Here is a 24,999-nt window from a genome sequence, read left to right as displayed (position 1 = left end):
TTCGAATTTCTTTCTGCAATCTTGCAGACCACGTCCAAAACTGAAGTGTGTTCAGCTCCCAAGTGCATTGAGCTCATGAATCAGGTTACCACAAAACAGCTTTTCCTTACAAAAACAGGAATGTGAAAAGACAATATTATTTTTTTAAACTTCACCAAGAACTTGAACCATAGAATCGTGTCATCGATCAGGTTGGAAAACCTCTCTAAGATCATCAAGTCCAACCACTAACCCAGCACTGCCAAGCTCACCACTACACCATGTCCCCAAATGCCACATCTACACCTCCAGGCATGGTGATTCCATCAACTGCTCTGGTGCTTGGCAACCCTTTTGGGGAAGAATTTTTTCCTAGCAGCCAATCTAAACCTCCCCTGGTGCAACTTGAGGCTGCTTCCTCTTGTCCTATTACTTGTCACTTGGAAAAAAAGACCAACCCCCACCTGGCTATGCCCTCCTTTCAGGCAGTTGTAGAGAGTGATAAGGTCCCCCTGAGCCTCCTTTTCTCCAGGCTAAACACCCCTAGCTCCCTCAGCTGCTCCTCACCAGCCCAGTGCTCCAGACCCTTCCCCAGCTCCGTTGCCCTTCTCTGGACACACTCCAGCCCCTCAATGTCTTTCTTGTCATAGGGGGCCTCAAAACTTTTCTTTAAACTTTTTTTCACCGATTTTCAATGGTTGATCTATCCATCATTTTCTAAGGGTAAGGTAAATGTTTGCAGATGATCAAGAAGCTGGATCTTTAAACAAAATGTCATGTAGTTTACTGAATGAGTTGGCACTTCAGCTCTCCCACCAGCTTGAATTTACAAATATTTTTGGTGAGCTAGTAGATGTCAGGGATATTTCTATATAGTTTCTCAACTTGAAGGTTTTCCCAAGAGCCTTGAAAACAGCAGCAGAGAAAATCCTGAATCACTAAGTCCTTATTTTGGGCTGAAGAAGTTCATGATATTTTAGGTCAGTGTGCTGGAACTCAATGTTAGAGAGGAGCAAAGCTGCAGGCTAGGATCAAATGGGGTTCTCCTGTAGTGTCTCCTGTGTAGGAATTCAAAAGGTAAGTGTGAATTGAGGGAAGTTATCCGGGACATCAGGGAGGATTTGTATTTGACAGCCATCGAATGAGGAGAGAATGGTGCATGGGGCTTGCTGGAGAACATGAGAAAGGACAGCCAGCCCCTGTCCCCTGAGAGAGAAGATGGCCTTTCCTTGCACCTCTTTGCCACTACAGAGGACTAAGGAACCCCATCTTGAATTGCATCAGTCTTCTACTCAACACAGCAGCAGCAGGGTCAGGATAGGGGGTCAGCCAAGTACCTCAGTGGGACTGCTTGAGAGGCAAGTTTCTGTTGCCTGTCCATCCTGTCTGCTCTGGTGTGACCTCCCAAACATGTCCTTTGCCACAGCTCCATAATGTAGAACCCACATACCCACACATGCACAAGGCAGCCTGCTTCCTAGAAGCTCTATGTACTTGCATTGATTTCTCCACCAGCCCTTTTTCAAGAAGTTTCTAACTGCTATTTTCCAGTTCACAGACATATGCAACTGGTCAGTGGAGCCTCATGGTGGGAGCAGGTGGGAGGAAAAAGGGTTCTGTGTGAACTCAGGGGATTGCACCATCCTGGTAGAACCAGTTTCTCCAATGAGCAGCATCTTGCTGGGCTGTTAACACCCCTGTGTTGGCACCTTCCCGTGTCTCTCATGTCTATACTATCCCCGAGCCCTGTTGGGAAGGGGGTTTTTCTTCTCCCTAGGAAAGCTTGTAGCTGATGGGGGAGCTGGGATCTCCCCCTGCACCTTCTCCTGCTTGGGGCCTCACAAGTGGCAAGTCTGCTTTAGCAATGCACAGGCTTCCATGGAGGATTTCACCCTGACCCTTACCACCAAGGACTGCTTGGAGTGCAGACACAGCTGGCATGTGCTGACTGCTAAGCCGTGAGCTAAGGAGTGTTTGCCCCCACCTTGCTTTAAGGTCTCCAAGAATTTGGCTAAGGGATTTCACCCCTGTTTCTGCAGGACCCAGTACAACAACTTCAGTTTGTGCTGGGAACTGATGCCTTCCCTCAATAAAGGTACTTCATAGCAATAAAGAAGAGGACCAAGGCCATGAAGGGGATCTTGCCACCAACCTACATGCTGAAGTGTTTTAAGAGATGATTGTAGATGAAAAGGGAAAGTGCCTGTGTTAACTCCTCCAACCCACAATGAGTCTTTGGTCTCAACAGCTTTTGGAAAGACCGTTTGCCCTCCTAAGAGCAAACAATGTGTGTGTCGTATTGAAACCAGGGGAGGCAAGAAACAAGACCATGGTGCTGGTCTTGAATAAAGCCATTTTTCAGAGGCAGGGATGGGCTTTAAAACAGAGCCCTGGCTTGTGAAAAAACTGACTCAGTGTGTGCTGAGATCTGTATGGTCCTGCGGAGGAAGCCAGCTCTGGTAGAATTATTTTTTGTTATGGTAGGAACCTCGAGTTAGTTTTCTGTAGCAAAACCATTCACAATGGCAGACACACACACACACACACACACACAAATCCCCATAACTTTTCCCTAATGAGCAGAAATTTAGTGATCAACATTTTGGCTCTTTTAAGACCCCTTTGAAGTCTGAAGCTGAGGTTTTGTAGTTGTTTTTTCTAAAGCTCTCTGTAACTGCTGACATATGCTGCACATATGGTTTTAATGTGATTAGACTTCCGATCTGGTCTTTTTTTCCTTTTGGACTTGACAAAGTACCTACTCACCAGCCACATATCCATGAGGAAGGAACTTTTAATAAGTTTCCCAGAAAGAAATGTACTTCTACAGATTCATTAAGCAAATATTAATCTCTCCTTTTGGTTTCTTTTTCCTCCCTTTGAAATATGTGGGATTTTGCCAAAAGCAGGGAAACTTTAGGTGGGATGATGCTTTCCTTCCCTGAATGCCCTCAGGAAAAATTACTCAGGGGTAATTACACATCTTTGCAGGTGCACTGGGAATTCACACATCACTTGGTCTAATAAGACAGCCTGCATCTGCAAGTATGTAGCATGGAAAATGTCTGGAGGCCCTGGTGGCAAATGAGATGCCCACGGGCAAGACGTGACTTGTGGCAGGGCTGGGAATTCAGCCCCATCTCCCAAAGAAGACATGTGGTCTGCTGCGGTCATGGAGATCACCACAGATAGTCCAGATCCTCTCCAGGGTTTCCTCTTAAATACCATTATCGGGGTTAAGGATACGTCGTGAACACCTTCAAGGTAGCAGTGACAGGTCAGGACCTTCACATCTTGGAGGCTACAGTCTGCATGAATCAATAGATACAAGTAAAGGTCCTCCTCACTCTTTTGGCTATTCTGAAGACCTCAGTTGGAGTGTAACTCCAGAACAGTCTCCCCAGAGAACAGATCCTGCAGCTCAGGGGCTGCTATTGGTGCCCAAAGTGTATTAACACCTATGGTGCCTGTGAAATTTTGGTCATCTCATTTTTTTTTCTGCACATCTCTGAACTCACACTTTCATACAATGGTTTGGTGTCTCACCACCCTCATAGTAAAGAATTTGTTCCTAATATGTAATCTAAATCTCTCATCTTTCAGTTTGAAACCATTCTGGTATCTTTTCATTTTGTCCTATTAAAATACTCTTGTAGTTCTGTCATTTCTCATTCCCCTTAAAATGCCTAATCCTACTTTGAACCCTGCTAGTCTTCCCCATGTTGTAGTTACCCTTGAATGATTCCTGTGGCAATGAATCCTACAGGCTCATTAGACACAGGGGAAAATCAGAAGAGCTGGCATGAAAATGTTTCCTACCCTTTCCATCTGCCTGTGTTGCCAAACAGTCGTGAAGGAACCTGTTTCAGGAGACTTGTTTTATTGTATCTGCTCTATTTCAGTGCTGGCTTTTTTTCCAGTAGTGAACTTTGCATTTACCCACACTGATAAAAATGGTTGTGAACTTTCCTGACCTGTTGCATGTAGATTATGAAGTTCATGAGATGTACGATTGACCCCGGGCTGCGAAGTTTCTAGACTGAAGACAGCTGATAAAAGCAGAATGTGAAATCACTGCTGTGCTCACTTTGCCAAGATAAAATTTTACTATCAGTGAGTTTGTAAACGCTTGCAAAGTACTTATGTAAGAGAAGAATAAAGGTCATGCAAATACCTGGGTAGTCATGAGGAAGGGAAAAAAAAATGTAGGTTCAGAGATATACAGAATATTTTGACTAGTTTATAAAACCCTATGATAAGAAAGTGCTGGCGTCACACCCTCGGCTCTCTGGAGAACAAGTTTTTTATGACAGAAATAAAGTAATGAGTAAGCAAGATTTACTCCTGAGATTTCCACTGAAAATATATCTTGTCCAATCCTGCTACTTTATGCAACACCAGTTACTCTACCAGTCCAACAGGCATTTTTAAACTGGCTTGCAAGCACAGTCTCAGCTTTCCTCTCCATGTACCCTTTCTATCCCTTGGAAATAAACACATTTTCCCCTTCATTAATTTTACCTCTACCCTACAGGTGCCTACAGGTAGGAGGTGGCCTAACTTGTGCAGTCTGATTAAATGCAAAACACTTGTTCTCAGAGTTTGCTGCACTCACTTTAGCCTTAGAGAAGCTGGTGCACTCAACATCTTGCTCTGTCAGCTATATCAACTGGGTAATAAAGCAGTGCTCATGTTGCAAACCTGTTCCAACTCAGTTAATCTAGTGTTTCATGTTGTTTGCTTGCCTTGAATTCTGTTAAGACAACCTAGGTTAACCTCTGTCACTTTTCAGCCCTTGCATTTGTGACCTCAATTGTCAAGATGCCAAGTGGGATTTAGATGACAAGTCATGAAAGTGTCCTGTTCTGGGTGAAAAGAGCAAAGAGATAGGCTTTAAAACATGCACTGTGGCACACTGGGGCTTGCTGGGATGAAGGACTCATGTCTTGTGAAGACAGGCTGAGGGGGTTGAGGTAATTCAGCCTGGAGAAGGGCAGGCTCAAGGGATACATTCTAGAATCTGCCAGAACCTAAGGGGGGCTTGTATTAAAGATGGAGAGTGACTTTTATATGCCCAGAAAGTGATAGGAGAATGGTTTTAAACTGAAAGAGGGGAGATTTAGATTAGATGTTAAGAGGAAGTTCTTTACTGCGAGGGTGGTGAGGCACTGGCATGGGTTTCCCAGCGAGGTTGTGGCTGCCCCAAGAGTTCAAGGTCAGGTTGGAGAGGGTCCTGGTCAACCTGATCTAGTGAGTGGCAACCCTGTCCGTGGCAGGGGGATTAGAGCTGTATGATCTTTAAGGTCCCTTCCAACCCAAACCATTCTAACATTCTGTGACTCTGTGATGTCCAAGTATTCCCTGCCAGTGTCCAGGCTGGATGACCCAGCATGGGGCACACATGCTCTCACTGAGTTTCCTATTCAATTTGCATGACTCTTGGTGACATCTGGGCACTTCATGCCTTGGTGAGATCTGAGCAAATTAAAGGTTAATTTGTGATAGTCTCACTGAGCAATGACCCACCGCTCACCTGAGAAGAGGTCAAGAAGCAGAGGTTTTTGGATAATAAAAGGAGTTATCTCTGAACTAATAGCAAAAGTCAGTTTTATCAGCTGCCTGTCATATACAGCAGCCAGTTCCCTTTGCTGAGAACCACCCATCACTGTCTACTGACTACAGAGTAAAAAATTGCCAGATCAATCACATGTCTGAGCATCAAACAATTGTATTGCAGGCATTCAGATGACAATAAAGTCGTTGTAAATACAGCATTTTGCTTAAGGCTGCAAAGCTCCAAGTGGTCTGAGCATGCTGGGTGTTTCCTGCTAGGCAGCTCTGCTGATGAAGTGGTGGGACAAGGACATTTTCCTCTGCAAAGGCCACTCTGGGAAATACTATTTGTTTAACCATCAGTTGCCCTGTCAGGAGAGTTCACCCAAAGTGTGTCACCTGTGTTCTGCTCCTTTGGAAAGCCAAGGGGAAATTCAGACAAAACTGAAATTCAAAACTTAATAGCACATTTGCAATTCTTGATGTCAATATATAGAGAGCTCTTTAACCTCCAGCAATGAACTTGTGGACCTACAGAGTATCTTTTTGCTGTAAAACACTTGTGTTTTTTGTAGGAATATGAGATGTATCAGAAGGAACATTTTACAAAATAACTGCATCCTCTTTTGAAGACACTTAAGCCAAGATGTATCAAAAAGGTAACCTAAATGGAACATCAGATGATGTCCACACAAGTCCTGATCCTTCAGGAGCCCACATCTGTGGACTCAGCAGCCTGAGGAGCACAGAAGGGATTTGCCTTCATGTCTGTACAATGCAGCTATGCAGTACAGGACCCAACCTCCCTTGGAGGCCGTGAAGATTTGTTATCTCATGCCTTTCTGTAGCCACCACCAGCAATCAGCTCCTGTACAGGCTTGCTGCCTCACTGTGTAAGGCTGACACTGGATGACACCCTTTCTGGTGTCTTCAGGATGTGCCTAAATCTGACTGTGTGAAGGGGAGAAATTCAGCTTGAGGGTCCCACCTTTCTCAGTATTATAGGAGAATTTGGACAGGAAAGAACCTCAGGAAGTACCAGTCCAACATGATGCTCCAAGCAGGGATGGATACAAGCCTGTGGAAATACACTGTGAATGCCTTTTCAGGTGTTCATGCCTGGTATTAGCTTCACCCCAGCTGGCAGACAGAGATAGTCTGGTCTGAATCATTGCTGGCTGTCAAGAATATTCAGTTTCCAAAATGTGTGCCCTGAATATGGCCTCAAGGCATTCATGGCCTCAGGTCTTAAATCTCCTCAGCTTCCAGTTAGGAGTCAGTGGGAATGCACCCACGGGCAGCCCCCAGCTTTCCTGTTTCTTAAGCATCAGTCATACAGCAGACAGGCTGTCCATGGGGCTGTGAAATGTGGAGATCCCAACCTGATTTGTTACCAGGGATCTGCTCATTAAAGACGCATACTTTCCAGAAGTCCTCACGCAAACAAAGAACAGCTTCCAGAGGGAAAATAATAAGTCCACAGTCTCTACAGCATCTCTCTTAAAATTTGCTCACAGCGTCTTTCAGCCCAGCAGCGAAGGTTACAGCAAATACCTTATTTCAGCCTTGCAAGCTAACACCCGTGCTCTAACATTGCTTTAATGAAATCTTAGTGAGGACTCAGAGGAGGCAAAAAAAGAAATGAAAAGGGACAAATATACACTATCTGTCTGACGGAGTTGTTAATTTTACACTGACGACAGCAACGCCCTGAAGTGTCAGAGTGCTCTTTGCTGATGGTTGACAGAGACTTCATTCACAGAGTTAAAATTGTGGCCTTCTTGTAGCATTCAAGGTCCCTTGCTCTTCCTATGTAGAAATGCCCTTGAGGGCAGCATTTGCCTTCCCATGCTTTTGGCAGGTCAAGGGCTGAGGCATCAAAAATTGCTGGGACACACGTCATCAAGCCCAGTGAGGTCAAAGGATTCATTGTGTGTGAAAGCTTTGGTTAGAGAAGGATTTGCAAAATCAAACCCTGACTGACTGTGAATTGTGCTGGCTCAGAGTAGCCACATCCCTGGGATGTGAGAGACTTACTTGTTGCAAATACAGTGGGAAGAACGTGGAGCTGTAGTAGGTTTTAACCCTGATGGCTGCTTGGCATGCTCAGATGAAATTTATGTTAAAGGATTGACAATTTAACTGCCTTTTTTTCTTAAAAAAAAAAATCAAACAAATAAAATCAGCCTGGATCCTGTGTAATCTGCAAGAAAGATATGACAGTGGTGCTCCTTTTATCCTCATGACCACCTTCATTCATGATCATCTAGATCCATTCCCATCCTTTGGGTGAGTGAGATCGGACACTTTCCTAGTTCTTTATTGTGAAACACCAGGGAAATGAAAGCAAACCCTGGTTTCCTACATGTTCATAGAAACACAGAACCATTAATGTTGGAAAATACTTCTGAGATCATGGAGTCCAACAGTTAACCAAACCCTGTTAAGGCCACCACTAAACTATGTCCCCAAGTGTCACATCTAAACGCCTTTTAAATGCCTCCAGGGGTAGTGACTCCACCACTGTCCTGGGCTGCCTGTTCCAGTGCTGTTCACCTCAGAGGAATTCATTAGGCAACAGTATATCCTGTCTTACTTATGAACTGAGCCCAGTAAATCGTAATTGGCCTAAGCACATTTTCAGAGTAAATATCAACTTTAACTTTCCAACAGAAAAAGTTCATCTGTTCCAAAAGTTAACTACTTCTTTGTTATTTCTGTCTCTACCTTCAGGTTGGTGTATCCATTCCTATTAGATCAGCAGACCTTGCTTGTGCACTCATATGTCTTTCTCAAATACAACTTGCAAGGGTATGTCCTTAAGGAAAAATGGTAGCCAAGCACATATGGAGATGCTGGATGGGCAACATAGCACCTTTGGCTCCCTTGCTTCACAGCTAAGTGCCTGCTCACTGGGGTTCTCTAGACCATATTTCAACTTGAGTCTCACACCTTTGATTTCCCAGCAAAACTCTGTTGTTGTTCCAGCCTCACTCTCTGAGGGACCTCTCCTAGCTGCTCTACCTCTGTTCAAGTCATTAGCTGGAAACTTGGACTCAAGCCTATAAACGTGTGACCCTCCCTGCCATTGATTGCTACCCTCCGAGTGAGAGATTCAAAAACACGGAAAGAAGAACGTGACTGTGAGAACACTGTGGGAATGGTGGGAGCTCAGGAAGTGCCATATTCCTGTAAAGAGAAGCCTGCACTCATGGGGAAAACTGAGCCCAACAAAGCATGGCCCAGCTCCAGAAATGTCTTGAAAAAAACAGCAGAAAACCTTATTTTTCATGCTAAACCTCTCCTCGTTGGTTTTAACCAACTCTGATAACAAAATAAAAACGGAATAAAACAAAATCTCTTTTTTAGTAACAAGGGTCTTATAATTACACAGCCTCTTCATGCCTTTAAACAGAGAGCTCCCTGACGTATTCCTGCTGGGAGTGAGCACTTTCCTTTCATGTGAATGGCTCTTATTTCCCTTCCTTTTCCTCAGTCTCACTCATACCACCACTTCATGAACAATATTTAACCCAGCTAACCTCCTTTTGGTACCTCTATTTCCCATATTCAGAAAATTTCCCAGTCTTTCCAAGGGCCCAGAGCTTTTTGACTTGGGTTGTTTTTATATCCAGTCTGTGGAAAGGGACAGGGGTATGAAGGGAAGGGTTGATCCAAATCAGCAACGCTGGCACAACTGTCCCTGCACAGCATGTGATAAAAACACTATGGTCTGGGAAATGGGCTGATGCACCCTGAATGGTCGCAGGATGGGAAATGTCCCAATTTGTTTCGCTTAGCATAATATTTTGGACCAGTGCCCTGGATGACTATTACTGCAATATCCTTCCAGATCAAGCCCAGATATCAACAGGAGCCCATCTTCCTGTTTACTGTGTGGCTGAACAAGGCCAGGGAGCAATATACAAGTATCTAAGGCATTTCAAAGCATTTAAGGAATTTCATGAATGCCAACTACACTGGCAAAAGGCTTCCTCTCCTGTGATGCAGCGTAGTTGTCCAAGGATACTGCTGTAGGACGTATATTGTCTTAGGAGTCTGGGCTGACTGAATCAGGCTGTTGTGTCCTAATCTCCCAGAAGTTCTCAGAGTTGCTGTAGCCTCTTGCAGAGGGAAGTGGTGGAATCACCATCCCTGGAGGTGTTCAAAATCATGGTAGATGGTGTGCTTTGGGACATGGCTTAGTGGTGGGATTGACAGTGTTAGGTTGATAGTTGGACTCAGTGATCTTAGAGGTCTTTTCCACCCTAAATTATTCTATGATTCTTGGCCTTCTCTCAGTAGGAAAGGTCGTTGAGAACGTTGTTGATGATAAAGGAAATGCTTGGCTAGTGGTGACATGTCAGGCTTTCCAGGATCCTGGCAGATATGCTGGAAACAGGACCAAAGATTTTTGGGTGCACTGGGCCCACTGTTGCCCAAGGAGATGTACCTACCACTCTACACCAAATCCATGGAGACCTCTAGAGCACCATGTCCTGCATCCAGCCTAGATACCATCAGGTAGCTTGAGGGACATCGTAGGTATCTGGGGAGGAACTGGCCACATGGAGGTGTGCCCTTGTTCTTTTGGGCTTTGACATCAGAGTGTCTGAAAGCCCCACTGGGTGGCTGGAATGGCAGATCTGATCATGTCCCTTTCACCTTAAGCACCATGGGCTGACTCCAACCAGCAACTCATGCAGTCCTTCCTGCTGATCCTTTATTTTGCATAAACACACACAGATCAATCAACATGAAGGGAAATCATGGCTTGTCTTGAATCCCACCCATAACATTTAGCAGTAACTGTTGGTTTTCACAGGTATCGATTGCTCCAAATCCCCAAATTCCATGGTTTTATCTTGAAAACTATATTGCACTGTAATCCAGACCTGCATTTTGGGATTCATTTCAGAACTTAGAGAACAGGAAAATGTGGAAGCAAATTTAAGTGACCCCCAAGGGCTTTCAGGCTGAGTCCCTCCTGGGGTGCCTTTGGGATTTGTGCCTCTCAAAGAGAGGGGAAATGAGATGTTGTGATTTCCTCCCACTCTTAATACCCTACACTTTGAGCATGCTGCACCACTCTGTGGCTACCCTGTCCCTAGAAGTGTCCAAGACCAGGTTGGATGGGCCTTTAAGCAATCTGGTCTAACAGAAGTTGTCGCTGCCCATGGCAGGAGAGTTGAAACTAAAGGATCTCTAAGGTCATTTCCGGCCCATATCATTCTATGATTCTATCATCTCTGTCCTTGCTGTATCAAATCACTGTGATGGTCACTTTGGTTCTCCTGGGTCTGTTTCTGTGGCTTTTGGGCTTCACAGTAGGGCTGAACTGGTTTCCAAGTGAAAAATTCAACATGTTGCACTTGCTTGCTCCCATGAACTTCCCATGTTCTGGGAAAGCCATCAGATTGTCCTGACAGTGGAAATATTCCTTTGCAAATAGGCTCTCAGAGAAAGTGGAGCATTTGAGGAGCTCTTTCTTGCTTCTTCTCTCCCTTCTTAAGCTAGGTTTGTGAGTTGACACTCAGCTCCTGCTGTGAAAAAATAACACACAAAAAAGAAGTACCAGAATTCAGCTGAGAGCTGCTGCTACTGCTCGTGATCACAGGATGGAATGTGTACATCAGTCAACTAAATAAACCCTAGAGGTCAAAAAAAAATTTTAAAGATGTTGTAATATTCTTGGAAAGGGTATTATTTGCATGGTCAGAGTCCAGTGAAGAGAGGAGAAGGAAAGCTAACGTGGATTAATAAGGAGCAAAAGGCTGTGCACTGGGACAGAAAAAGGTACCACAAGCTTCTGTCAAAGAGGGAGGCAGCAGTTCCCATCAAGTCACTGATCTGTTGTGCTACTTTTTCTCACCAAGAAGGGATTCCTGGTGTGAAGTCTTCTTGTGAAGATGTTCTTCTCATAGCTAAGAGGTTTGGCTTTGATCTCTGTTTTGTTGTGGCCTCCCCAGAGATCATGCAGGGTTGGGAGCTGGGTGTACAGAGGGCATGGGAAGCCCCTACTCCACATGTAACCCATCACTCTCATTAACTTGGCTGAACTGTAGATTCAAAGGCATTTACTGTGGAACCAAACCCAGCTTCAACAGCTCTCACCCTTCCCGTGGATTCTATTCCTTTCTATGGGCTGCCTCATACCCTCCTACAGCTTTTTAAAAAGTGTTTTTCTTTTCATTCATTCTTTTTTTTCTTTTTTTTTTTTTTTTTTTTGCAAGGTTATTTTTAACTTGGATTGGATCAATTCACAGGTATAATGTAAGATCCCCAGCCTGTCACACAGGAATGACTCATAGCAGTGCCATGCAGCCATCTGGGGAAAGTCCATTTGGATGGGGAAGAGGTGGAGAGAGAGTAGTTACATCTGCTTCACCAACAAAAACAAAGCTGAGGGAGTGTGGTGGCTGCTGAGAGAAGTCCTTCTCCCCTCTTGGTGAGGAGCAAGGGAGATGAGGGGTATGGGAGAACGAAGAGAAGCAACCCCTTTTCGACAGGAATAACTTACAGTCTTGGCTTATGGAATGAGGTCAGCCACAGTCCAAAGGTCTTTGAGAGGCTGCCTTTGGGAAGAGATGAAGTCCTGATTAGTCATGGCCAGTGGCAACACTCACAAGCACTTTGCATCCTGTCCTGAAAGTGGCTTTATTCACTTTGTATTCCCTACACACTGCCAGGCTGCAGACCAAATGGAGCTGCAAGAGCCTGTGCTGGGAAATTCCCTTAATTTTGGTAGGAATGCATCATTTATCTCTTTCACCTTTTTAATTTTATCCTTCTCTTGCCGATAGTGAGAACAATCCAGAATGAAGGTGTCTTTGACATTTTGCATGTGTTTACTTAAATTCAGTGTTCATATTTCTTTTGATTAATTCTGTTTGTGTTTGTTTTATTTGGTTGGTGATGGAGTGTAGGATCATGCATGTCTGAAAGACTCTGTAATTGCATTGCCTGTCTTCTGGTAGTGCAGTTAATCAGGCATATTAATCATCTCTGCTTTCCAATTATTGCCTCCCATGTAGATATATAGGCCTGAAAATTCAAGCCTGTATCTACATCTTTACAGACTTATTCCTATTAATAACAGTTACAGATGTGGTGACTTCCTCATAGTCTCTGGCCAAGGAGTGGCCTTTTGTGATGATTTATTTATGCTGGCTGCATTTGATTTTAAGACTTCAGTCATTCACATGGTTTAATTGATGGAAGTTATTTCCCTGATGCTTGAAGTCTTATATTTGATTTATTTCCGTAGAATAACAATCTATTTGTAGGTGTTCTGGATGGACAATGGTTTGTGCCATTTCTGTTATTGCTTTACTTTCTAATAGTCTACAAAAAGGCTGTTAAAATTATCTAAATTGCATACTAAGAGGAGTTTTGAGCAAGATATGGCTAGACTAATGTGTGACCTACATGGACAGCAATACATGGGTGGATTATAAACCTGTCAAAAAACACTTTGGCTTTTAGTTATGTTCTTTGGCAGGAAATTCATGCCATTCCTCTATGAGCTCTATTATTTTAGACATACCTATGCCTCACCTGAAGGAATGGGTAAGATTTATTGCCCAGCATTTGGCCCCAAGGAGCCAAACTGAAGGACTCTCCCATTGCTGCAGTTCTGTTAGGTGGGGGAAGAGGTCCCTGACATGAGCTATGTCTATGGCATAAAGGAGTTAACTGGGAATTCAGCAGATCAAAGGTGAAATTTTCCCAGGTATTCTTTATGTGAGAAGTCATGGTATCTTTTATGCCTCAAATTCCTCCACAGTGTTGTCCTAACAGATGAGGACTGCTACCACAGACACAGAATACCTTCTTGCTATGGTACACAGTCTTTTACAGCTCTGAAATGCATGGCTGGGAACCACCAGCATGAGCCTTTGCGTGAAGGTAATTTCTTTTGTCTCTGGCTTATGAATTATAAGGTCAGGACTGGACTTACTGGATGCTAGACTTGACTGAAGAAGGACCATAGAGTGTTTTCATAAACAGGTGGCTTGGAACAGCAGAGTTTTCAACCCAGGGAATTTCCAAACCACCGAGAAACTGACTCATGGTAGATAAAAGTGAAAATTATTGTAAATAGCTCATTGCACTTATTATGCAAATGCTTGTATTTACACTGATACAAACTCAAGGAGACCACTCAGCTTAGTCTGGGTGCAGGTGTAACTACAAAGTGAAGCACAGCGCATCAACTCTCTTGGCTCAGGACCTTTACAGACCTCCAATAAACCCTGTCTGGCCACAGATGATGTAGTAAAAGGCTGCCCTCAAGGACAGAAACTTGGTATGAAGCTTTTGCAGAGGGGCTTGGCCATGGAAAGACCTATATTACAGCTGTCACCGGGGTACAGAACCTTTTTCACTCTTTTCTATCCATTTTATTACCAACAGTTCTCATTTCCCTAATTTAATTAGCTAACGAAAGACCATTTACATTCATTAAATAAATCAGCATTCTGGTTCATTGTGAAGCTAATGATCTAATTCATGAGTCTCTAATTCATGCAGTTACAAGGAACAAGATAAATAAAAGTAGCTGCTGCTAGCAAGTGTCCGCCCTGGTGAAATCCAGCTTTGCCAGCTCCATCCATTCAGCACTGGCCATGTAGAGAGTCCAGTGCCCCCTGCTCTGTCCCTTTCATACCTGGGTGCTGTAGAGCTCAATGGAAGATGTGTGTGGTCCTTGTTTTTTCTTTTTTCAAGGGCATGAGGAGTCCTTACTCAGTGTGGCATGCCTGCGTATCCACAGAGGGTAAGTGTTGTACTGAGGGCTGCCTGGAAAAGCTTACCATTTAGCCAAAAGTAAAGTATTTGGGGGTTTTTGCAGCTTTGTAGGCTGTTGGTTTGGTCCTGGGTACCATGAAGGTGGGAGGTCTCAGACAATTTCCTGGAACAGAGAAATACCCAGTCCAGAATCATGGAATCAATAGTTTGGCTTCAAAGGGACCTTTAGAGAGTACCTAGTCTAGACGGAGCAGGAACATCTTTAACTGGATCGAGTTGCCCAAATTCCCATGCAACCTGGCCTGTAACATTTTCAGGGATAGGGCATCCACGGCTTCTCTGGGCAACCTGTGCCAGTGCCTCATCGCCCTCATAAAAAAAAACCCACCTTCTTTCTAATATCCAATCTAAATTGACACTCCTTCAGTTTAAAACCATTCCCTCTTGTGTTATCACAGCAGTCTCTGCCCAAAAGACTGTCCCTGTCTTTCTTAATGGCCTCCTTCAAGTACTGAAACGCCACAAGAAAGTCTCCCTAGAGCTTTCTCTTCTCCAGTCTGAACAACCCTATCTCTCAGCTCAACTCCAGCCCTCTGAGCATCTTTGTGGCCTCCTTTGGACTTGCTCCAACAGGTCCACATCCTTCCCGTGCTGAGGACCTCAGAGCTGGACACAGTACTCCAGGTGGGGTCTTAATGAGAGTGTGGTAGAGGGGGAAAATCACCTTCCTCCTCCTGTTGGACACAAGTGTCTGAACTGAATAGGAAGCGGACAGCTAAAGAACTTCATGGTGTAGGATCCAGAGAGGAAGTCCAGGGGTGAGCAAAAGGGTGTAGCTGCCCCTGTTGCATTGTGTAGAGCGTGTGGTGGGCTTTGGCTCTGCTTGAAGAGGAGGGTGACAGGACTGTGATCCCAGCGCTGAGCTTGCACTGAACATGGTGCTGAACTTAGGGGTCACACCGGACCAGGAATCTCTTAAGGAGATGGGTCTCATTTTCTCACCACTTTGGTAAAGCAAATTATTCCTCTTGAGAAACTATGAGAATCTGACCAGAGTCTCATTGTTTTTAGACCAGTAATGTTGGAGCCACTCCAAGTTCCCAGAATAATCCAAACTAATGGAGAATTCTGCTTCCATCCCCTTGAGGCTGGGCATCCAGAGATGGATGACCCTATATGAATGGCTTATGAATTATAAGGTCACATTAAACTGCTCACAGTTTCTTCAAGCATAGGATGGTTGTGCTTTGAAGTCTGAAATCCCAGCTTCATCTGAGATGAACTCCATGCGGAAGTGCCAAGATGTCAGAATGGAATTTGGCTTTGCAGTCACTGCCGGGAGGTTCTGCTGACAGCTCTGTAGACTGTGACTGCACTGCCCCCCCTGGCACCCCCGTTATTAATTTCTTTAGATTCTAGTGAGGGGAGGTATCACTTTGCAGACTGGTCCAGGGCATTCAAACTCAGCCGTATTTCTTAGGAGCTTCTTCTGATGAGCCTCCTTTTGAGATAATTTAGTAATGGATTTCTAAAGGAGGTATCTGAGCCAGGACCCTTTCCCAACTGACATAAACTGCTTCAGCCTTCAGAGTTAACTGAATTAAAATGAATTTAATTAAAGTGATTTGAACTATAATCCTGTGATTTTACTGTAGTCTGGTCACCCTCTCTCTAAAGGCAAATAATTTCCAAATGATGAACTACAAAACAGAAAGCTGACAAAAATGTAAGCTTAGCTGCAGCATTGTTCTAAACCATGGAAATCTACAATCTTTTTCATATTTCTAAACCAATAGTCCTGCTGTTGCCTGGAATTCTTTCGGGTTTTTTGCTCACCATTAAAAATAAAGCCTACCTACATTAGTACACAGAATAATTGGAAAGGAGAATCAGACAGAAAGGTAGTGTAGTAGCTTTCTAGAGATCTGTGCAGATGTACAATACCAGAATAGAAAATTGTCTTTGGAAGTCACTAGTCAAAGTGTCCGAGGCTACTTTTCTAGTGTGTGGAAAGGAAAGGCAGCTGTGCAGATTGACTCAAATTCCCCTGGTGTATGGGTTCCAAGTGGATTAGGTGTATGAACCTTTGAACATCTCTTTCCCTTACCTGTAGAGTACGTAGACTAAATGCTCAGCTTTTGGTAAGTGTGTAGACTTAGGGGAAATGAATCATAGCCTGACAGCTGTTCAAATAACTGACAGAGATTGCAAAAAACAAGGAGAAATCTCCAGGTGCACTAACCAAGCAAATGCCTCCAAGACCTGCAGGCAGACACAAAACCTTTTCCAGGAACATTTCTGCTGTCTTCTCCAGGACCTCAGTTTGTATGCTTAGGTCACAAGGATGGCAAGCGGAGAGAAAAAGAAAAGAGACCTCTTCAGAGGGCAATTCAGAGCAGGAACATGAGCTGGCTTGACAATAGGTGTACTGAATAGGGCTGTCATGATAGGCAGTAATCACAGCTTGTTACGATGGGAACAGCGTCTTCCTTATGTCCGCCCACCACGAATGTCAGGGCTGCCACCGAATCAGCCAGGAATCTCGAACAGGAAATGGCATCCGTGAGCAAAGATGTAATCACCTTTCTGAAACAAAGCCCAGCATTAGCACTTCTTTGTAGTCCTGGCTTCAAAATCAATTTGGGTTGAAAACAGAAGGCAAAGGAAAATTCTGTTTCCAAAACATGCTAAAAACAATGAAGGCATTTTTGATTTACAAGATGTTAAAACATAAATCCTGAAGGGAAATACGGTATGGTTTTGCCCAATATGTCTTTGTTTTCTCTTCTCCCCATGATATTGCATCACAGCAAAGCACACTCCTTGAAGTTTAGTGGGAACAATGAGTTTATTTTTCTGAGGTGGTAGGACAAGACATTAGCTTGTTCTTACTTATTTGGATGAATGCTTGTGTTTTGTAAAGGACCTCCCAGTAAGTGTGTGGATTCTGCTGTTGCTTAGTTTAACAAATTGGACTTGGAAGCAAAATGATTTGGGTTTGAAATAAGGGTGGTGCTGCAGCTGAAGTGAAGTCTCAAAAACAACTTGCAGCTGTGGATAAGGTGTTGTAAAAGTGGAGGAGGTTTCTTCCCTCCTAACACAGACACAAACCCTTTGCTGGCACCTCTAGCTACGACTAATATAAGAGAGAGCTTAGGGTACTCACTAGACAACCAGCTTGTCTGCGTGGGCTTTTGGCCACGTGGAAGGACATCATGTATTTTCCTTCCCTTTGTGTTTGTTTTAATGATGCAGGTATTAACTGTAAAACACATGCTCAAGAATGGATGGACACCATTCCTCTAACAGATCCACAGCAGTTTCTCCCTTGTTATGCTAAACCTCCCTTCCCTTTGAGTTATTTGCAACTTTAGGGCTTGAACTTGAAGCTAAGGTCTAAGACCCCTGACCATCCACATTCATTACTGGGATAAGAAATGGAACTTCATGGATTTCCTAAGATGTGACTGTAAACTCTGCATCACATGGCAGGCTTTGGGACAGTCAGCCACTCCCAGCTCACACTCAGCAGGGAGACAAAACCATGAGTGTTGCACACCCATCTCCTTTTGAATCCAGCCCTTACACAACATTCCCTTGTACATTCAGCCCCAATACTTGTTTCCAAAGTTCATTACCATCCTTCCCTTAAAGGGAATTCCTTCACTGTTGACATCCATCATCCATGTGTCAATCTCCCTGTATGAAGATCTATTGTGCTATGTACTCTGTGCAGATCCAGAAGTGTCTCTGTGGCATTTTCTTAAAGTAATTTTGGGTAATCATCCCTGGAGGGTCCCCTAAGCACATTCAGTTCTATATCAAGCAGTATCACCTCTGCCTCATTAGCATTCTGCCAAGCCGTGCTCCCTTCCCCCTCCAGCCTTTTCCCACTCTTCACCGAAAGACAGACAGAAAGAAAGTCCTTCCTCTCCTCAGATAGCTCTACCACTGCCTCATTCATCTTAGGACCTAAATCAGAACTGCCCATGTGCCTGCTGTGTGCTGTTATTTTTCATTCTTTTCCATACCCTGCTTCTTTGGTGCCCTTCACAGGACTTGATACCAGCCTGAGACCCTTCTCTCCTGCAGCTCCTACCATTCATTTATCTCCACATTACCAAATGTTTTAAATAGTCAAGGCTATTTATACACTGATTTTAGGAGCTTTAAAAAATTTCCAGAGGCTCACAGTGCTCACCCTGTTTCTCTTTCCATATTCATTATTGCAAAATATTCCTTAAATCTTCAGTTTAGAAGTGCCCAGGTGTGGCTTAAAGGTGCACAGGTCTCAAGCTGAGTCTTTCCAAACTTTCTTCTTGTGTAGAACTCAAGCCATGCTGGTTCTCCCTCCTCTTCTGCTGAGTCCCTAAGGTAGGGGAGGGCTCTGCATCGGTGCTGTGAATGCTGCTGGCATTGCTGGGTGATGGGGAGGATGCAGAACCTGTGATTACCGTCTTTTTCTCATGGAACGGCTGCATGAAAAGCCACTAATTGAGTCTTTAGCTTCAAGGTATGTTGTCTTTGATGGCTTTTCTGCTCTCCCTCCCTCTGCTGCCTGTCAATCCTGTAGCCAGGCTGCTGCATGCCATCCCTTCTTCCCTGCCAGCACAGCTGCTCTGCTGAGCACTGGCTTGGGGAATGGATCCAACAAAGCAACAGAGACAAAACAGATTTTTTGGGGATAATAATTTGCTTCCCTAATTCTTTTTATCTTACCCTACTTAGCCATAGCTTTGTGGCATTACACCACGATATTGCAGGAACAAACACTTGGGAGGGGGTAAGGGACAAGGACTGGGAGGTAATTGTTTAAACTGGTGTTGCCACAAAAGAAAATGTATCAAGAAAACACAGAACGAAATTTATGGCCTCTAAATGAAAAAAAAACATGTACAGTATCATGTTCCTTTAAATCCTTCAAAGAATTTGACTTACTGGACAGAGATCCTTTCTGCAAGTAAAAAAAATGCACAAACAGCCCTTTATAAATTAGGCAATTCTTGTTACCTCTGTCACCCTCTGTTCCTTTCTGTGCCTCTTCCTTTTAAAATTGGAGTCATGGGGACATACAGAGATGTAGACCACTGCAATAAATAAACAAGTGCCCCGGAGCTCCATTTTGATTACAAATATTTTAGATCTGCATGGATTGAAAGCTTGGCAGCATCCATAGCTCCTGCTGAGAGCTGTTCAAATACATCTTTGAAGAAAAAGCAAGCCATGACAAAAGCTGAAGCAAAGCTTTTCTCTGCTTTTGCTCCTTGTTTCTCAGTTGAGCACATCCCAATGACATTTCCTCAGGTGTTAGGATCGGTGCTTTGAAAAGCTGCCAGGATCACATTTTGTTCTTGGCGTTAGAGGCACCAACTCCACCACCTGAAAGGAACTCTTATCACCTGGGAAAATAGGTCTTGCACTCCAGGGCTTTTGAGGAAGAAAGGCACGGAGGTGGGTTTTTTTTGTAAGTGGGAATCTGCTGTTCACATTAGTCTGTGAGGCAGCTGAAAAATTTAGCAGTGAGACTTTCTGGAAAACGTCTTCACTTCTCCTTCACTGCCATGGTCCTCCCTGGGTTATTTGTTCTGCAACCAAAAGCAGCTCAAATTCCTGAGGCATGTGGTTTGGGATCTCAGAGGTGCTTGACTCTTTCTGGAAGTATTTAAAAGTTGTGTAGATGTGGTGCTTAGGGACATGGTTTAGTGGTGGGCTTGGCATGATTACACTTGATGATCTCAGAGGTCTTTTCCAATGTAAATTATTCTGATTCTATGATTTTGTGATTAATGGAGAGCAATAGGTGCCTCCAGAAACTGATTTGACACTGCTAAGATCAAAATCACCTTTCAGGAATGTCTCTGAGATGACCCAGGCTGTAACGTGACCTTGAGCTACTCAGTTCCCCATGTAGGCACTTAGGTCTGGTATCAAATGTTGGGATATGCTCTCCAGACCCAGTGGTTCTACTCATTTGGAAGGCAGGGCAGAGAAATCACAGGGATTTCAGGTATCAGCTCACTGGGGACTGTTTGTGTCTGTCACTTCTCTTCCACCTACTTTCTTCACCTCCTTAATCTGATTTCCCTGTGGTCCTTTGGACCCCGGGCCCCCCACCCCCCGATCTCCAGTTCCTTACACATCCTGCACCAGCTCCTGCTTCTTGTTGTGTGCCTGGAAACTGGGAGCTGAGTTGTGGCTGTGAGCTTGGTGCTAGAATGAGGAATCACTAAAAGATCAAATGCTTTTCTGTTCCTGCTCACTAATATGAGGCTGCAATAACAGAAATGTGGCAAGCAAACATCTTCGGTTTCTTCTTCTGTTTTCAGGGCTGGCTTAATCCAGCATCAGCCTGATTGTCTTGCCCTGTGCTTTACTGAACTAGTCTGATCCTGTTCCCTGAGGTTCATACTAACTGCTAGAGACTTTTTGCATTTAATTCTGCTTTTGATATCTCTTTTTGTCCTAACTTAGGCTAAAGGGCTTAGATTCTGAAACAAGCTATGTGGGTATCTCTAAAGCAACCTAAGACCTGCAAGAGCAATTTTTAAGTACACTTGTTTTAATGGTTCTCCTTAATTATAAGATATAAGCAGACTTTGTATTCTGTATTAATGCTGTATCTTACCCAGAGAGGTCTTTATTCATGGCTGGGATTTCCATGCCTTGCTAAAGAGATCTGCAGCTTGCCAGTCTGTTCTAAATCTGTCTTTAACCAGCACAGTTCATCTTCAGACCCTTCACAGAGTGGTCAGGAGCTCACTTGGTCTCACTTACTTGAATGCAGGGGTCTGTAAACCAAGGTATCTTTCCGTAAGCAAAGGCAAGTGTGTGCCGCTGTTCTGCTGGGAGACCTGGCAAATCCTTCACCTCGAAGTTTCCTAACCCAGACTTTCAGGGGAACAGCTTCAGAGAGGTTCTGGTGCAACAGAGCATCCCTGGGACTGGCCCACACTGTGAGTGTGGAATCAAAGCCTTTCCCCGTGGCACCTTCTGAGCATATGCTGCATTCAGCACAAAACCCTTGCTGTAGTGCAGACTGTGGGGGCTGGGAGCTTCCTTCCCCTTCTTCCCCAAGCCCTTCCACTTAATTTGTGTCATTTTGTTCAGATGCAGCTGGAAAGAATTAAAATGTCAGCCAGGCACAATTGCCTCCATTGAGATGAAAAGCTGCTGGAAGAAACAATGCTAACAAGCATGGCAATGAGAAAAAGGGAAAGCCTAGTGCTGTTTAGCTGGTAATAATTAGCCCCAGAAACGGAAAGAGGCAAGATCCAGTGTGGCTCCCGTTCAGTTCAAGGGAGGTCCAGTTAGGACGAGGTCAATGAGCACTGCTTAATTGCCGCTAATCCATTACTGGATGGAGTCTGGTGTCCAAGATGTGCCCATCATGCAAAAGCATGTGGCAGAACAGTTCCAGAGAGCAAGAGCAGGCAGAGATTCCCCCAAGACTTGGCTGTTGTGGGAGGCCACCTGCTTGGATAGGGTTACTTGGGGACCAGTGGTTGTGGGGATGCCAGGTTTAGGAGCTACCTTGGATATTCTTATGTTATCCAAAATCAGAGTGATAGAAGGAGGAGTGTTCAGCTGTTTAAGCCAAATGTCTATGTGAAGTCAGGACTTGTCCCACCACAGCCCAAGACATTACAGGTAAAGAATAACAGAGCCAAGGAAGTCACTGACGCTCCACAAGTCTTTACTGGGAGAACAGATCAGATGTGTCATTTCTGGATCAGGAACATGCAACAGCCTTGCCACACAAAAACTCAGTATTTTAGTCTATTGCTTAGCTTTGGATAAACATTAAAAATGGGCCTATAAAGGTACTTTAGGTCATAATTCTTCCCATTCCCGTGTTCTCAGCCAGACCACCATATCAGGCATAAATTTCTGCTCATCGAGGGACGTGGAGGATGTCCTGAGTCTGCCAGCCCTTCTTCCTTCCTTCTCCTCTTTCCACATGTTCCTTCATTTTCTGGACAATGTGAAAACAATCCAGATGTTCTTTTGCACATTGGGCATACAGTCTCAATTTGTACCAGGAGATGTAGACAATTCCACCCTTCATCTTCTTCCTTATCTATTCCCAGTGTAGTGTCAGCGTAGCACACACTCTATAAAACAACCTCCCTAGACAAGAGACTGAGGTCAGGGCTTCTTCCATGCTGTGTGAGTGGCTTCATTTATACCAGGGTGGCATTGGGAATACAGAGTACTGGGGAGGCAGTGACATCCAAATCACACTGAAAGTACTTGGGAACTGGAGATTGTCTGTCTCTGGCCTACCTGGCTCTTAAAATCCTTGACAATTTCATGTGTTGTTCCAGATCTTTCTCGTTTGCCTGCCCTGGGGTAGGTCAGTGTTTGACTCTGTCACTACCATGTGGTGCTGGTGGCTGGGTTTGCATCCACCATCAGGTCAAATGTTTGATGTGCCTGGGAATTCCTCTGTTTTATTCAAGCTAAAGCAGTTGTCTTAATAAAAGTTAGGTTCCCTCCCTACAGATTTTGCTTAACCTTGAAATCTTTCAGGCAATATTTATCCCACACCAGTGCTGCATACACAGATTATCGCTTCTAGAAGGAGCAAGGTGGGGGCTGGACAAGACATCCTAAACAACAGATAACGGGGGTGGGCAAGACACCCCGAAAATTGGTTTTAAGGTCGAATTTATGGCAGAGAAACACAGCTTAAAGGAAAATGCAAATTCGTTGTACATTATTGAAATCAAGGGATCCAAGGATTTTCCTGGGAAAATTTTAGGATTTGCTCTGCAGCAAAAGCCGAAGCAGAAAAATGAAGAGCATTGCTCACCAAGGGAATATGACTGCACCAGAAGCACTGTGAAATCTGAAGTGTAGGGTTTGTTGTTAATAAAAAGCCCATCATGGCAGGGTGAGTTCATCCTGCAGTACTAACATAGGGGTGCCCTTCACTGCTTTTAGAGATAGGGATCAGCCCTGCCCATGACAGTGGGGCTGGAACTAGATGATCTTTAAGGCCCCTTCCAACCCAAACCATTCAATGATTCTGTCACTTACCTAGCTCAGTAGCTGTGCTAATCTCATGATTTTTCACAGCAGTGTGAACGCCCAGCTGAAGCAAGGTCCATCACTTCTGACATCTGCCTGTGTGAGCCCTATCTTTTAATGCAAGCAGCAGCACACCTCTCTGTTTGGTGGGACACAGAGCTGTGATCTGTCTTGATGCGTGTTTTCAAGGGGAAGGCAAAAGAAGAGAATGGGTACTCAGACAAAGCCAATTCTTACAGTCCAGTGGTCCAGTCAGACCATTGTTCCAGTTAATCCTGTCTTCTCAAATAGCAACTGCTCATTGGGAAGATGAGACTCTTCCCAGGATGCAGCCGGTGAGCTGTGGAATATCCTCAACCGTGTGAAAAGTGGCTTTCTCACCCTCCCATGTAAACATCTCATGCTCTCTGAAGCATAACGTTAGATTACCTGAGTAATATTGTCTTCCGGCTTCTTTTGGCTAAGACCTTTCTTCGAGCTCAGATTTCTCCAATGAGGCATTGAAGTGAAAATCACTCCTTGATGGACCCTGCTGTACAGACTTTCAATACCCTCTCCCTTTTCCCTATTTTATCTCTTCCTCTAGGGCTAAGAGGTAAAAAACCCAGTGCATGGTTTGCAAGCGTGAGACATTGTCCCAAAGGGAACATTTCTCCTGTGCCCGACAGCACGATCCCTTGCCCAAGTTTAGGGAGCATTTGAAATTAGAAAACAAGCATGTAAAAAATCCCATACATAAGAAATCAAGGAGGGTTGCCATTCTCTCTGGGTTTGAAATGCACTGCAGTTTGCACAAACTCAGGAATGCTTTCCTATGGCTGTGTTGGATACGGGCAGCATGTCTACACAGCACCATAGAACTTCCCTGGGCTTTCCTGAATTCCAGGATGGGGTTGGAGGCCTCAGTGAACTGCATGATGCTGCAGCTTCAAAACCTGAGTGCTTAAAGACAGCAATAGCTTCCTGACCCTGTTAGAAAATTGGTATGTGTTGCTGCAGTGACACCACTTTTACTGGTGAAACATCTGGAGAACCTCTGCATTAGTCCTGGGACCCCACCTGAACAAGGTGTGTTTGACAACTGCTAAGCCACCATCTGAGCTTGAATAGCAACCTCTGAGGTTCCATGATGCCAAAGCAATAGTCCTTATGAAAAGCAATTCTTTATACCAGATGTGATAAACTCTATGCTGGAGAAATTTGAACTTCAAATAGGATGTAGGTTCCTGATTTCTAGTCTGGTTCTCATTTGTATCTTATAAAAACTGCCCCCCTCATTTTTCTCTCTGTGGGTAAATGCCCCACCCCTGGAGGTGGCGTGTCTCCATGAGCCTTTGTCATGCTAGAGTTCACTCAAAATTAGCTGTGCTCTGCCAGCCTTACAGGAGACAGTCTGCTAAGTGTATTGACACTTCTTAATGCAGGTTTTGTCTTGGTTTCAGGCACTTTTTAACACAATCTGTGGCTCGATCCAGGGATTTGCCCCAGGGCTGTAACCACATCTAGGTGCCTTCAGAGAAAGGTCTAAAAATGGAGTTGATGCTACCCCAAAACTGGCACAAGAGACAGGAACAATATCTGTGCATGACTTTGCCTCCCCAGAAGGTCATGGCATTTCATATTCTTGCACCTCAAAGCCCTGGGATGCCAGGAAGGGGCTGCTGCTACAAGACAGTGCCCTGGCTTTGC

The 24,999-nt window shown here is 44.4% G+C and overlaps 1 long non-coding RNA gene across 1 annotated transcript in view; it reads right to left on the bottom strand.

The window, feature by feature from the left end:
• The window catches only part of LOC116439443, a 36,091-nt gene extending 12,524 nt beyond the window's left edge, over nucleotides 1-23,567 (bottom strand). The window contains exons 1-2 of the long non-coding RNA XR_004238162.1: nucleotides 23,320-23,567; nucleotides 16,523-16,866 (exon numbers count right to left, since the gene is read on the bottom strand). This is a non-coding gene — a long non-coding RNA (uncharacterized LOC116439443). The remainder of the gene's footprint in view (nucleotides 1-16,522; nucleotides 16,867-23,319) is intronic.
• Between the last annotated feature and the right edge of the window lie 1,432 nt (nucleotides 23,568-24,999).

Source organism: Corvus moneduloides, chromosome 2 (assembly GCF_009650955.1).
Source record: "Corvus moneduloides isolate bCorMon1 chromosome 2, bCorMon1.pri, whole genome shotgun sequence".
In the NCBI taxonomy this organism is placed as follows: domain Eukaryota; kingdom Metazoa; phylum Chordata; class Aves; order Passeriformes; family Corvidae; genus Corvus; species Corvus moneduloides.
This window is presented reverse-complemented; position numbering and strand designations above follow the sequence as displayed.